The sequence below is a fragment of the Oncorhynchus clarkii genome, chromosome 7, assembly GCF_045791955.1.
Source record: "Oncorhynchus clarkii lewisi isolate Uvic-CL-2024 chromosome 7, UVic_Ocla_1.0, whole genome shotgun sequence".
In the NCBI taxonomy this organism is placed as follows: domain Eukaryota; kingdom Metazoa; phylum Chordata; class Actinopteri; order Salmoniformes; family Salmonidae; genus Oncorhynchus; species Oncorhynchus clarkii.
This window is the reverse complement of record NC_092153.1, coordinates 14,092,319-14,104,990: the sequence shown is the minus strand read 5'-3', so window position 1 is coordinate 14,104,990 and position 12,672 is coordinate 14,092,319.

The following is a 12,672-nucleotide window of genomic DNA, read 5'->3' as shown; positions in this document are numbered from 1 at the left end:
TCTCCCTCTATTGCCCTCTCTCCCTCTCTCCCCCCTCCATGGCTGTGTCCTGGGGCTGCAGATCGAGTGGCGTCTCGGTGCAGTGACAGTGGGGAGCTCTGTGGGAGACCGGGGGAACGAGCTCACCGAGATGCAGGAGCCCATCTCAGGCTTGTGCTACCAGAAAATCTGCCCCTTCACGCTCGGGCGGGTGCTAAGACACACTGATGAGAAGCGTGATGGGGAGATGTTACCGAAGAGACACGCACCTTCTGTTTTTAGTCTTGTTTTTGGGAGGGAGGGAGCACATCTAATCACAGTCAGTAGCTAGTAGCTCGAGATCTGGTAAGCTACAGACTACACTTAGATCGTCTTGCTTTGCAGTGACCTAGCTGTCATACAGTTGTAGATGCCAGGTTACCCTGCCTCAAATCACCAATGAGTAGTACTGAGTTGTATGGCTACCTGAATGTTCACAAGGCCCAACAATACCACAAGGAATCTTACTTCTAAGAGGAAGCCAGTAGCTGAGCTCTATGTTAGTATCTGCTATGTGGGAGCCTATCCCCTCCTTCCTCAGGTCCAGCCAGACGGATGGTATTTTCTCCCTTTGCACAGCAGAACTGAAAAAGACAGAGAGAGAGAGCGAGAGAGAGAGAGAGAGAGAGAGAGAGAGAGAGAGAGAGGAGAGATACACACACACACGGGTGCTCAAGGGGCGTACAACTTGATTTCATGGTCCTCAAAGTCAAACCCGTCCTGGTAAATCCCTGTTGAGCCCCCAAGTTTTTTGTCACATCTTAATTGATGATTCATGATGATTTAATCAGATCAGTGTCCAAAGCAATCACACAGATAAGTGGTCTGGGAAGCCCAGGGTCTTTGGAGACCGAGGCGGAGAGGTCCCCGGGTCAGCCTGTTAAAGTTTCATTTCAGGAAATGGGACCCGAGTCAGCATTCTCTCTCTCCCCTTCTCTCTCTCTCTCTCTCTCATTCCCTCTCTCTCTCCCCTTCTCTCTCTCTCATTCCCTCTCCCTCTCCCCTTCTCTCACTCTCTCATTCTCTCTCTCGCTCATCCTCCTCTCTCCAGCAGTCTGGGACCGCCTCCCTATCAAATTCACATGCATCCTGGTTTAAATTACAAACCAGGTACCTGAGGAGGGAAGTGTTCAGTGGGAAACACTGCTGTAAGGAGATGCGAGCTGTGTGCTACCATGCAACACTGTTTGATTGTGAATAAGATTATTATTCTATTGATTGGAACTCAGGTAATTACACAGTTTATGCAGCTTCTTTCTTTAGGATGTATGTGGTTGCTGTTTAATTGAGGACTGTTTCTCTGGTTGGATTTCAGGTCATTATACTGTATGTAGATTTTAGTTTGAGATTAAAAGCAGCACATTGACCTTGGATCGGCTCAGTGTGTCTGTGTATGTGTGTGTGTGTGTGTGTGTGTGTGTCTGCGTATGTGCTTGCGCATGTGCTTGCGAATGTGTGTGCAAGCAGAGGTGTGTTTGTGTGTGTGTGTGTGTCCTGACTTTGCTCAAGGAGATGTTCTCACTCCGAGAGGGTGCTGAAAGGGGTTTGGATGGGGTGGGGTATAAACAAGGACATGCCAGGCACTGCCCTGCACCGCCATGCTCTGCACGACACAGTAACTTACAAACACACAGCCTAAACTCTGTGGCTATTTTCTCCCTCTACCTCTGGTCTGAGAGAAGCTGTCCAGTCTAGTCCAGAGAGTGAGAGTCAGTCCAGCAGGTGACTGGCTAGTGTACATGATGAAAAGAACATGTCATCATCTCCCTCTCCATGAGTCTCTCTCAGATCCTATCAGTTGTCCAAATTCCAGGAGAGTGTCAGTCTCCATCGAGAGGAAGGGTGGAGGGGGCACAATTGTGCTGCTTGCTGCGATTAAGCCTTGGCTACAGTTCATTTTGAGCGTTGGTTGGTTTCCCCCCTCAGCTCCCCTATCTGGGAGAAATTCAATAGACTAACCTTAAGAATTGAATTGATGCTGCCAACCGGATTACAAAAAGCGCTGCCCGACGGACGCCAGGGACAGCTGATTAGCAGTGGGGTAATTGTTAATTGATTGATGTATCTCCTCCCTCTATGGACCTTTTAGAAAGTGTTTTGTTTGCTGCCGGGCCGCTACAGCTGGACAGCACATTACCATACATCTTGCTCTCTTCAACACCACGGTTCCCTCCGCTTTGTGTGAGTGGGATGGGAAGACAATGGGCAGCTAAGTGTGGTGGGTTTGAAGTCGGAGTTTGATACGGGTGCAGTCCATCCCATCATGGATGACACACACAAAAGACACTGACACCCCCGGACGTAGAAGGTGAAGGAGACGCTCGCTCTCCTTCTCTCAATCTATTTCTCTACCTCTCCCATCCTCTTTCTTCTGTTTCTTCTTGTGTACAGTGGGGCAAAAAAAGTATTTAGTCAGCCACCAATTGTGCAAGTTCTCCCACTTAAAAAGATGATAGAGGCCTGTAATTATAATCATAGGTACACTATGACAGAAAACAAATGAGAAAAAAAATCCAGAAAATCACATTGTAGGATTCTTAATTAATTAATTTGCCAATTATGGTGGAAAATAATTATTTGGTCACCTACAAAAAAAGCAAGGTTTCTGGCTCTCACAGACCTGTAACTTCTTCTTTAAGAGGCTCCTCTGTCCTCCACTCGTTACCTGTATTAATGGCACCTGTTTGAACTTGTTATCAGACACCTGTCCACAACCTCAAACAGTCACACTCCAAACTCCACTATGGCCAAGACCAAAGAGCTGTCAAAGGACACCAGAAACAAAATTGTAGACCTGCACCAGGCTGGGAAGACTGAATCTGCAATAGGTAAGCAGCTTGGTTTGAAGAAATCAACTGTGGGAGCCATTATTAGGAAATGAAAGACATACAAGACCACTGATAATCCTTGGTCTGGGGCTCCACGCAAGATCTCACCCCGTGGGGTCAAAATGATCACAAGAACGGTGAGCAAAAATCCCAGAACCACATGGGGGGACCTAGTGAATGACCTGCAGAGAGCTGGGACCAAAGGAACAAAGCCTACCATCAGTAACACACTACGCCGCCAGGGATTCAAATCCTGCAGTGCCAGACGTGTCCCCCTGCTTAAGCCAGTACATGTCCAGGCCCGTCTGAAGTTTGCTAGAGAGCATTTGGATGATCCAGAAGAAGATTGGGAGAATGTCATATGGTCAGATGAAACCAAAATATAACTTTTTGGTAAAAACTCAACTCATCGTGTGTGGAGGACAAAGAATGCTGAGTTGCATCCAAAGAACACCATACCTACTGTGAAGCATGGGGGTGGAAACATCATGCTTTGGGGCTGTTTTTCTGCAAATGGACCAGGATGACTGATCCGTGTAAAAGAAAGAATGAATGGGGCCATGTATTGTGAGATTTTGAGTGAAAACCTCCTTCCATCAGCAAGGGCATTGAAGATGAAACGTGGCTGGGTCTTTCAACATGACAATGATCCCAAACACACCGCCCGGGCAACGAAGGAGTGGCTTCATAAGAAGCATTTCAAGGTCCTGGAGTGGCCTAGCCAGTCTCCAGATCTCAACCCCATAGAAAATCTTTGGAGGGAGTTGAAAGTCTGTGTTGCCCAGCAACAGCCCCAAAACATCACTGCTCTAGAGGTGATCTGCATGGAGGAATGGGCCAAAATACCAGCAACAGTGTGTGAAAACCACGTGAAGACTTACAGAAAACGTTTTACCTCTGTCATTGCCAACAAAGGGTATATAACAAAGTATTGAGATAAACTTTTGTTATTGACCAAATACTTATTTTCCACCATCATTTGCAAATAAATTCATTAAAAATCCTTCAATGTGATTTTCTGGATTTTTTTCTCATTTTGTCTGTCATAGTTGAAGTGTACCTATGATGAAAATTACAGGCCTCTCTCATCTTTTTAAGTGGGAGAACTTGCACAATTGGTGGCTGACTAAATACTTTTTTGCCACACTGTATGTGTCATTAGGGTGACTATGACCGACCATTTTCCTCCACTCTGGTTTCACTCTTTTGGAAAATAGTATTCTAGATAAGATTAAAATATTGTCATGACTGTCCACGAACATCGAAATACACTACCGGTCAAACGTTATGGAACACCTGCTCATTCAAGAGTTTTTCTTTATTTTTACTATTTTCTACATTGTAGAAAAGTAGTGAAGACATCAAAACTATGAAATAACACATATGGAATCATGTAGTAACCAACAAAAGTGTTAAACAAATCAAAATATACTTTACATTTGAGATTCCTTTGCCCTGATGACAGCTTTGAACACTCTTGGCATTCTCTCAACCAGCTTCATGAGATAGTCACCTGGAATGCATTTCAATTAACAGGTATGCCTTGTTAAAAGTTAATTTGTGGTGTGACAAGGTAGGGGGGTATACAGAAGATAGCCCTATTTGGTAAAAGATAAAGTCCATATTATGGCAAGAACAGCTCAAATTAGCAACGAGAAATGACAGTCCATCATTATTTTAAGACCTTTGAAAGTTTCTTCAAGTGCAGTCGCAAAAACCATCAAGCTATGATGAAACTGGCTCTCATGAGGACAACCACAGGAATGGAAGACCCAGAGTTACCAGCCTCAGAAATTGCATCCCAAAAAAATGCTTCACAGAGTTCAAGTAACAGGCACATCTCAAAACATCAACTGTTCAGAGGAGACTGCATGAATCTGGCCTTCGTGGTTGAATTGATGCAAAGAAACCACTACTAAAATGACACCAATAAGAAGAAGAGACTTGCTTGGGCCAAGAAACACGTGCAATGGACATTAGACCAGTGGAAATTTGTGCTTTGGTATGGAGTCCAAATTAGAGATTTTTGGTTCCAACCGCCGTGTCTTTGTGAGATGCAGTGTGGGTGAACGGATGATCTCTGCATATGTAGTTCCCATAGTGAAGCATGGAGGAGGAGGTGTTATGGTATGGAGGTGCTTTGCTGGTGACACTGTCTGGGATTTATTTAGAATTCAAGGCACACTTAACCAGCATGGCTACCACAGCATTCTGCAGTGATACGCCATCACATCTGGTTTGGGCTTAGTGGGATTGTCATTTGTTTTTCAACAGGACAATGACCCAACACACCTCCAGGCTGTGTAAGTACTATTTTACTAAGAATGATAGTGATGGAGTAATTCATCATATGACCTGGCCTCCACAATCACCCGAACTCAACCAAATTGAGATGGTTTGGGATGAGTTGTACCGCAGAGTGAAGGAAAAGCAGCCAACAAGTGCTCAGCATATGTGGGAACTCCTTCAAGACTATTGGAAAAGCATTCCAGCTGAAGCTGGTTGAGAGAATGCCAAGAGTGTGCAAAGCTGTCATCAAGGCAAAGGGTGGCTATTTGAAGAATCTCAAATATAAAATATTTTGATTTTTCAACACTTTTTGTGTTACTACATGATTCCATACGTGTTATTTTACCGTTTCGATGTCTTCACTATTATTCTACAATGTAGAAAATAGTAAAACTAAAGAAAAACCCTTGAATGATTAGGTGTTCTAAAACTTTTGACAGCTAGTGTAGGTCAGATCGGGTTTGCAATGAATAACTTCAATCACACACTCTCTCACCCAGGAAAACTAGTGGTGATTAACAACTCACGTCCAGTTATAAATCAAGGGGAGAAGATTCAGGCCTCCCTCTCCAAACTCACCAAAGGAATGTGCTTTGTCTCAACAGACCTTTTTCCTGCTGAAACTCTAACACGTTCATAAGCGAATACTGGAACAATGTTTCTAACATAGAACGTGGGGAATGTTCAGAGGCAATCTATAAAACACTAAAGTCATTTTGTTTGTTATTTTGTGATGTATATAAACATTTTATAAAGGAACTACTGTAACTTGGAAAGTATACCCACTACATGTAAGAAGGTTCTATATTGTGCGTTGTGCATGCAATATGACAAATTATGAAAGTGTTTTTGTATAAAAACTGTATAAATGAGTCAAGAAATTAACATACTAGACCAGAAAAGCGTCAACCTGCAGCTGCATGTTTATAGTGGTTTATACTGTGAATCTCAACATGAGGTAGAGATGATAAACTCACCTCTCGGACAATCACTGGGACGGCTGATTAGCTGTCCTACGTAAAGTATCTTCGAAAGCAAATTTAAGTAGGACCATCCTGTACTCTGCTTAAACCATCGATACGTCTGGCTAGCCTATTGTCAAAGAAGCATCTTCAAGAGTGAATGGAAGGAAAATAAACTACATAGTTCTGTTCAGGACTACCCGACAAGCCACCAGATACCAGACGACTACAAAGTGAACAACAGTAGAAGACTTGTTGGAACCTTTTTGGACAATCAGAGCCTTACAAGTGTGCCATAAAAAGGCCCAACTCCCTTTCCAAGGCGGCCCTGTCCACCGAGAGAGATCCGGTGAACCAAGGCATTTCACGTAAATACATTCATGATTTCTTACTCAAAGCAGGTGGCGGTTCGTGTGCAAAGTACATGGTAACTGTAAGTGAGAGTAGTTTCTGAAAGTACCAATGTGAAGTGTCTCTGTCCCTCTCTATCTCACCCTCTCCATGTCTTCTGTAACAAGCAGCCATACTGTTGTCAGTCCGCTAGGGACCTGTTTTTAACGCATTAAGTGTGTATGCTTATCCTGTGTTACCATTTAGTTAGCTAGTAAATAAATAATTCAACCAATTTGTGTAGGACTGAATTATAAGTAAGGCTCTGGTTTTTGCAGATGCAAGGAGGTTACCTCTGTTCAGAATGATGATATATTACGAGGTTATGATTAATAAGTTGACTGTTTATAGATGTGATAGGTAAAGACCTTTTAGAGTTTAATTCGGGAGATGGTAACTCTTTAAAGAACCACTCTCGTGGTGCCCCAAATCCTAATGAGTTAATTGTTACATGATTCATTTAATCGGGTAAAAATTAACATAGTTAGGTAATTAGATAAATAACAGTCTTCAGATTAATGTTAAAGTCAAGTCACGACAATATAAAAGATTGTCTCTTACATGTATGTATCGTACTGACACACAGAGAGAGAGAGAGAGAGATAGAGAGAGAGAGAGAGAAAGAGAGAGAGGGAGCGAGAGAGAGAGTCAGGCTGCACACAACAGAGAGAGAGAGAGGGAGCGAGAGAGAGAGGGAGAAAGAGAAATAGAGAGAAAGAGAGAGAAAGAGAGCAGGACAGACAGAGACCAAGAGAGAGAGGAGAGAGAGAGTCAGGCTGCACACAACAGAGAGAGAAAGAGAGAGAGAGAGAGAGAGAGAGAGAGAGAGAGAGAGAGAGAGAAAGAGTCAGGCTGCACACAACAGAGAGAGAAAGAGAGAGAGAGAGAGAGAGAGAGAGAGAGAGAGAGAGAGAGAGAGAGAGAGAGAGGGAGAGAGAGAGAGAGAGAGAGAGAGAGAGAGAGAGAGAGAGAGGCTGCACACAACAGAGAGAGAAAGATAGAGAGAGAGGGGGATGAAGTCAGAGACAGAAATGTAGAGGGAGACGTGTGTGTGTGTGTAAAACGACGCAGTGGTAATTCAACCCTGATTGAGTTCACCAAACAGAAACAATTGCTCCATTATCCCCTGTCTCAGCGTCGACAAGGGGCCGTTTCATTCCCCTTTCACTTAGTGTCAAAAGCTCCCAGTCTCCCCCTGTCAGACCCAGGGACTCAGGTAGCAATACAGTACCACCGCAGACAGCTATTTCTGTTCTGGCCTGAACATCCCTAGTCAACAACATCACCACTGGTTACCAAGCGCTCTCTCTCTCTCTCCCACTTTGGCACAACTGTTGGGTGGTCATCCAGCGATTACATGGTAACTTGGCAAGCAGGAGAAAATCCTGTGATTAAAGCTCTTAACACTGGCACAGGCCCTCCACGGGAGGGAAGGAAAGAGAAGGGGAGGCCCCAATCTAGCCCTGTTCAATGGGGCCCATTAACGAGGGCCCAGACAAGAGACAGGCCCATATGCCACAGGTCCATGACAGAGATTAGTCACACATACACAGGCACCCGCACACACAAATGCATGCTCGAACGTACAGACGGATGCACAGGCACGCATGTGTAGCATGGGGATGTGTGAAGATTACTGCTCAAACTGAAGTGTCGCCACTTAGCGCTTCATGTGGCGCAACTTGGTAAGACGCTCCAGGAGGGTGGTCACGTACTACCCAAGCAGAGGTCCTGTGTCCTGGGGAAGCGGTACTCGCTAAGCAAGCAGCGTGACATCCTTTACATATGCAAACACATACAGTACATACATACAAAGATCATATGTTCAACGAGCTGCCATACTGGTATTTCTGTAGCTTGCTGTAAGGTGTAAGATATGTAAGGCAGTATAACTAACTCTGTATAACCATGTGCAGGTGAGCAATGCATGAAGTGTTGCTAAAACATGGCTGAGATACACAGTATGCAGCTATAACGCTAATCATGCCCTTGAATATCGAACACTATGAACATTTAAACACTGTTTTGATCGTAGACTTGAGGTCGAGTGGTTCAGAGCATTGATCCAACAGCTCATCACCAAGGCTACCTAGTCCAAGGCCGTGGCGCTGAGCTCTACTGCAGTCAGGTAGTGTTCAGCACACCAGTCATACGTACAGCATCACAGATAACACACCTACCGGTTTGAACAAATCCTAAACAAATCAGTCATCTCTAATGAATAACGGAGGTTAAAGATACTGTACTGTACAGTATGTATCTAAGGGCTGAGCAACATGACAGCGTTAAGGAGGGTTTACTGTAGTCATTGACACCCATTCTACAGCTGTAACCCAGAGCGACAATACCCCATCACGGGAGGTCGCGGCTCTCTCTAAGATGGAGTTCTACTACACATCCGCCATTGTCCGTCCTACATCCCTCTCTCCATCCCTCTCAGCGGAGGCCTTGGAAAGTGCACTCCACGTTGAACTGCCGTTGAACTCCTCACAAATTAGTTTGAGTTTAACAGCAGCCAAGCTGAATTTTTTTTATAGATGAAGGTTTCCCTTGGAGATATTGAAACTGCCTCCATGCTGGCTATGCCTCCGGGGGTGTGGTCCCATGGTTATTATTAATGATTATTTACACATGCTTCCTTCTGTCTTTTATTGTTGGCTTGATTAAAACAGATATTCCCAAGGAGGCGGTTTTTCAAGAGCAAGGAAAAAGTTGAACACTTTTTTTTTGTTCAAGGACTTTCACTTATTGTTCTTTTCATCCCTGAATCTATAGTTCTACAGTTCTACAGATCTATATTTCTACAGTTCTACAGATGTTGCTCCGTAGTGAATTTCTAAATACTGTTAATGAACATGATAGTTCAGCTGTACAAATACAGATACAGCTGTAGGATGTTCATTTGATCACCCTGTTGAAGGACTTTCCTGCAACGCAGCAAATGTAAAACATTTAGTATAGGTTTAAAAAGGCTTCCACTTTGACATTTCGGGCTTGATTTTCCCTTACGAAAAATCTATAAACTCCTACTAGAACATCTTTCAATTGTAATCCACATAATTGTCACGATCGTTGTATGAAGCGGACCAAAGCGCAGCGTGGTATGAATGCATTCCTTTTATTGAATGACGAAAAACACAACGTAAACTGAACAAGCTAACAAAACAACGTGACTGCTAATGAAACATCGTGCTAACATGCAACTAGACATAGACAATCACCCACAAACAAACAGTGAAACCCAGGCTACCTAAGTATGATTCTCAATCAGAGACAACTAATGACACCTGCCTCTGATTGAGAACCATACTAGGCCGAAACATATAAATACCCAAAACATAGAAAAACAAACACAGACTGCCCACCCCAACTCACGCCCTGACCATACTAAATAACGACAAAACAAAGGAAATAAAGGTCAGAACGTGACAATAATAATTCACATTTACTGTTGCTGCAGGATTATTTTACTGCTGTAGAAAACTGGCTCAAATTAAGATCCTATATCTGTACAAATACACAACCCACCTTTATCCTCATCATCCTATACCTGTGGACCTCATGATCATTTCCACAGCATAATAAATAGAATAACGGCTATACCGAATGGTCACATGTTTAAGTGGTATTCATAATTGTTATATTGAATGGTCATTGGGAACGTGTTTCAGTGGTATTCCTAATTGTTATATTGAATGGTCATGGGGAACGTGTTTCAGTGGTATTCCTAATTGTTGTATTGGATGGTCATGGGGAACGTGTTTCAGTGGTATTCCTAATTGTTGTATTGGATGGTCATGGGGAACGTGTTTCAGTGGTATTCCTAATTGAAATACATGATTCAGACAGCTTGTTTCTGCACTGAACCACATCTGATTGGTCATTAAGTAATTATAAACGCTTATGCAAATAAAGCACCTCTCAAAAAGCAGCTCCTCTTCTCCTCGCAAGAAATGAATCACACAAGCCGCGTGTGGAAGCAGCTGCAGGACGGTCACTTAAGTCTTCCTGCCGAGATATGAAAGAAGTGGAGAGACATTAATGATGCCTGTGGGATTCCACAGGAGAGAGGGATTCAAAGAAGAGAAGAGAGAAGTGAAAGAGCCTAAATCTCTCCTCCTTCGTGCCGGCGTTCGCTTATTGCCTTTAATAACATACCCCCCAAAAAAGAGAGTCGCTTAGACTTAGAAGTCTCCCTCTCAGAACAAGCTGGAGCATTTTGCAGCAATTACAGAAAGATTGGGGATTTAGATATTAGTGCCCAGTGGTCCATTAGCAGGTAATTTCCTCATCTTTAGTTCCGAGGAGAGTGTTTCACACAGAGATCTCTCTAATCCTGTAAATAATAGCTGGCGTGTGTTTTGCTCCAGTGTGGAGGAGAGAGGCGTGTGTCCCTGACTGACATCTGAGGGACATTGGATCGGAGAGGATAGTCTATGGGAGATAGAACGGTGATGTACATCTAATGGTGGTGAGATGTAATGAGATGTTGAACGAGAAACACATGCTGAACATTTTGACCTCTCTGAACATGGCCAAACCAATCAACCAATTGGAATATCGGAGACATTGTCTTACTGTATGCATGCATTAATTTGGGAAACACCAATAAAAATGTCAAAAGGCCACAGTCCAAGTTAATGTTAATGTACCAAAAAGGAGGCACTAATAGTGGGGTCCTGAGAGCGTGTGTATCAGTGGAGGGGTAGATGGTAGTGCCCCCCAGAGGCCCAGCCCAGGGTGAGACCAGCTACAGAGGTGGCATTAATCACCCTCCATCCATCCATTACCTGGATCATTGACCCTCTTATCACCCGACTGACTCCTGCAGGGCCAAGGGCCAACAGAGCTACGCCATACTGGGACGTGTACAGACTCCTGCAGGGCCAAGGGCCAACAGAGTTAACGCCATACTGGGACGTGTACAGACTCCTGCAGGGCCAAGGGCCAACAGAGCTAACGCCATACTGGGACGTGTACAGACTCCTGCAGGGCCAAGGGCCAACAGAGATAATGCCATACTGGGACGTGTACAGACTCCTGCAGGGCCAAAGGCCAACAGAGCTACCGCCATACTGGGACGTGTACAGACTCCTGCAGGGCCAACAGAGCTACCGCCATACTGGGAAGTGTACAGACTCCTGTAGGGCCAACCGAGCTACCGCCATACTGGGAAGTGTAGGCTCTTTTAATTTCTCACAGAGTGAGCAATCTCTCTCTCTCACTCTCTCCAGTGAATATTAGATGATGGTATTCTGCATAACATTACGAATCACATTATTTGATAGATTCAATAGATGGTTGTTTTAATAGAGAGGCCGATCTCTCAGGTACAAAGCCATTGTTCTTGGAAAGGGAACACTTGCTACCTGGTTTAATGTCATCAGATCCCTTCAAAACGGGGCGGTATGTTTCCTGTGTTTATACGGGAATACGTAATGCTAAAAAGCTTACCTATCCATCTTCCACCTCTTTTTTTCCCTCCTTTTTCTAATCTCCCCCTGTTCTCTCCTCTCTTTATACATAAGAAGGAAGGTTAGCTAAAATCTCCACGGATCAATTAAACGGTGGACCTGCCCTTCAGAGGAAGACACTGCGGTATGTTGGGGGGTGGAGGGGGGGGGGGGGGGTGGAGGGATGAGGGGCGGAGGACGAGGGGAGCGGCATTTATTTGCATATCAGCGCAGTATCACACACAAAGCGAATTGGAGATAGAGCACCAGTCCCTGTAATAACTCAGCCTGCTCTTGGCTGCCGTCCTGCAGCCTCTTCTCTCCTGGCTCCTTGTCCTAATAGGGCGTCTCTATGGGACAACAGGCAGCCCAGCTATTAGGAGCTGTCAATCTGGCTGGAGGGGCTGTTTGAGTCTGGTGCTGCTGAGGTAAGACCAGGCCCTAAAGAGATAGAGCTGGGGAATCAATGTTCCCCTGGCTGTACCCCTCACCCCCTCTGTGGTACAGGGACCAGTCTGGAAGGGACAGCTGTTGGGAGGACAGGGACAGCACATATTCAAACACAGACAACCCCTCCACCCCTCTCTCCAGAGATCAGGGACCTGTCCAGAGTGACAGCCAGTCTGGAAGAGGGAGGAGAGAAAGGGGGGGGGGTGAAGGTAAACAGACAGGGATCAAGGGGGTCAGACTCAGGGAACATCCGTTGTCCGCAGTCGTCAAACAAGACAAATA